Below are 3,744 nucleotides of genomic sequence, written 5' to 3'. Positions count from 1 at the left end.
CATCAGTCGAGGCGTGAGATTTTACAACACCTCTGAGTAATGGCGACTAGTCACAAGATTTAGGGTTACATCGTAATTTATAACTTTCTAATCCAATAGGCACTTAAAACCACACTGTTTTGGATTTATGACCTATATCACCTGTGGCACTTCTCACTGCAATGCAGCTATGTCTTGACCAGTAACTTCTCATGTCACATACACACAGATGTCTCTCTTATACCATCTACATTCTTAACTTAAACTATATAAAATCACACTACTGTATTTTAAAACCCTCCACCAGAACACCCAGTGTACAATTTTACTTATAATTATAGGAATACAAGCTTGTAATCTTTTAACTTAAAATCTATAAATCTCTGTCAATTAAGCCAGACCTAGTCTCTTCCAGGGTTGTAAATCAAAGCCTCCTTTAATTGCAGGAGTTTCTACTCTCCTCTGTCTCCCACAGTATCTGTTTTTAGTCTTTTTCTTTTTAAGCACTTAAAAAATCACCCTCAGCCCTGGAAATTGAACCATTCTTCCCAGATTATCATCACCTGAAAGAAACGTGCAGGCCAAGAGCCTCACATTAGTTATTCCTTTGTAAATTCATTTTATATCTTTCTACAAGTATGCCAGCCAGGAAAGGAAGGTCAAAGAAATCATACCCTCACTGATAAACAATCCTGGAAAAGTGGTGGCAACAGATAAGAAAACTGAGGTACTGAACAACTTTTTGCCTCAGTCCTCACTGGCAACCTCTCTTCCCTTATCACTCAAGTAGACAGATTTAGGACATGGACAGGGGGTCCCTCCCATAAGGGAGAGAAGATCAGAGATTCGTGGCCACTTGAGGAACATGAATATAAGACATCCATATCGTATGTGTAGTGTTTTCAAAGCTCTGGAAGAATACAGAAACCTATCAGAATATTTTTAATGTCTATTTCCTCTACAAAAATTATCAAAAATTTACTAAAGTATCCAGATATACTGACAACATCTATAGATCTGTGTGTCGGGGGGCTATTATTAGTTTATTCCAAAATATAAATTTTAAATAAGTAGTTTAAGGATTCCAGTATTTTGATTCTTGAATAAAATTATGCATTAATGGGTCAGTGTTACGAAATTTCTTAAAGTGATGAAATACAAGAACTCTATCACTTCCTAGTAGCTGTTAAGTTTTATACAGAAAAGCAAATCAGGCTGAGCATGAGCTAATTGCCAGACTTCAGATGGAAAACATAGTTATCCCCAACTATGTGTAGAACATAAAGTCAGACAAGCTATCTCATCTTAAACATACTTCTTAGAGGCTGCTTTTCCAAGATATCAGTCTCTCTTTTGTATCTCTACCAGAGCCCAAAAAAATTTGAAAGTGCAACCGAAAAATTTCTACACTTTCCTTGACCCACATATTCAAAGGAGCTATAGGATTACCGCAACATCTGAAAAAAACCTGTAGCTCATAATTCAGTCAATTTTTTTTCTTCTTTATATAAATATTACCAAAATGGGTAGGTAGTCTCTTCAAGTTAAACTTCAGACACTATCACTGCATCTGTACTGTCAAAAGGAAAAATAAAGCACTCAGAAAAACAAGATCCTAAATATAAAAATATTCCTGAATGCTTAAGCCCTTAAAGGAGAGAGCACTCTAGACTTCAGTTACATGTAGTCTTCCTGTTTGAAATGTTGCCTTTTACAGCCAGCGTAGGGAATTTCTCTTTATGTGACCAAATCAGTCATTTTTCCCCTAATGCTATATTAAAAATATGTTTACTGCTTATATAAAAGAGCACATTTATGTTTACACATACCTTCAAATTCTGTAATTATAAATGTATTCTACCTTTTTTCCCTGTTGTAAACCAGGTCTCAGACTTCTGAGCAGTCAACACCGATATTATTTACCTTAGCTAATTACAAAATTAGCAATTCCACTCCCAAAGCCTTCCTAAGTGAGATAATATTAGCAGAAAAATCAGAAAGGGGTACATTTGGGTGGGGGTTTTTTTCATATCAACAGAATAAATTGATCAATTATATATATATTAGGTAATCCTGCTTAACTACTAAAGAGCTGGGCAGTAAGTCACTAAAGAAAGGTAACAAGACATTATTCTATAGAGAAAATACAACAGTGATGCACCAGCAATGCAACTTTCCAGACATTCTAGATAAAATTTTATCCTATCATATCTTCCACATGTTTGTCAAAATGCTTTTCGGATGGAAAAGATTTCTTCCAGCTGCAGCTATGTCATGTTCTCTCTTGAGAATCTGAGAATATCTGATACCTACAGCTGATATTAAGTGTCAAAATGTTATCTTGCAACAACAAAAGAGAACAGATTGGAATCTGAGGAAAGTTTTAGGGCAGAGATTTGGAAAATTTTAGTCAGTAAAGTATCCCAACGTGTAATGAACGATGATAAATGAGCAGGGGAGAATCCTTAAAATTTCCATGCTTCAGTTAATTTTTACAAGAACTTTTCTTCCTCTCTGCCACTTTTTCAGAAAGCTGCTTTTCCTTTGTATTTTTCAATGGAAATTCACTTGGCATACCTTTAATATTCTAAGGAAGAAAGAGATACAGAGAAAATGCACTTTCTAGATGGTTTCTTGTTTTACACAATAGGACTTGTCATCTTTCTGAATCTCAGTAAGAAAAACATTGCGCAGAAAGGTTTTATAACTTTCCAAGAGCAACTGATAGCACATTATAAAATTTTACATCTATTCTGATGCTGGTAAACCTGAGGTGATAGAGTATTGGATGGACCTCTGGTAATGGCACAACATGCTGAACAGCTCTACTATTCATAGTGAGGCCTGATGTTGCAGTGGGGATTCTTGCAACACGTGTATCAGACAACAAGGCCTGTGGAAAAATTATATGGACCGATTCTTGGTAGATATTTTCAGAGATGTTTATTTTTCCAGCCGCCTGGTCGGCGACTTGCCCAAGAACTGAACAACCACAGGACCAGAGGGTCCTTCCCGGGCAGGGGAACACAAAACAACCAATGAGGAACAAGGTTGACCAGGGAGTAGGGAAACCCTGTAGGCCCTGCCTCTACCCCAGGGCCCCTCTCCCAGGACCCCATGCCAGGGGGGAGGAACCCCAACACTTCACCCATTTAACAAAAAGAGATTTAAAACTTAACATTGAAAATAACTGGATAAACATGAGATAACAAGAACAGTTTCAAAACAAAACAAAACAAAACAAGCCATCATCCTGAGTCAGCAGAAGGGAGACAGGACTCTCTGAGCATGCTTTGTGGGGAAACTAAGGCAGGAGAGGGTTTCTTCAATTTGTATTGTTGGAACTCTAAACAACAATAGTTAATTTCTTCCCTCCCCCTCTTCATCCCCCACTCAGCATTGGAAAGGGATTTTTGGGGAAACAATTGGCAAAGGTATGGTTTTGTGAGGGAAACTATGGGGGGATAAACTGATTGGGAATACACTGGGGATGGGGTAAACTTAGGAAAGGGTTCATATTGGGCATAGGGTAAAAGGGGAAAGTAGGTTGCGGGTAGGGAAGCTGCTGGGATGGATATTGTTTATAGTTTTGTGCATAATGGCTGCCTTTGACTGGAACACCCCCAGGCCCAGTAACATTTGCTGCTTGTAACCCTTTCTTTCCTTGGACAATCTTGAACTCTACTACTTCTCTATCTCCTAAGCTTGGAATGTATTTTTTGGGGTTATTCTTTTTAATAGCAGTTCTATGAACGAATATGTCTT

This window comes from Corvus brachyrhynchos, unplaced genomic scaffold (assembly GCF_000691975.1).
Source record: "Corvus brachyrhynchos isolate BGI_N302 unplaced genomic scaffold, ASM69197v1 scaffold33, whole genome shotgun sequence".
In the NCBI taxonomy this organism is placed as follows: domain Eukaryota; kingdom Metazoa; phylum Chordata; class Aves; order Passeriformes; family Corvidae; genus Corvus; species Corvus brachyrhynchos.
The sequence above is the reverse complement of the archived record's forward strand: the minus strand, read 5'-3'. Positions refer to the sequence as shown.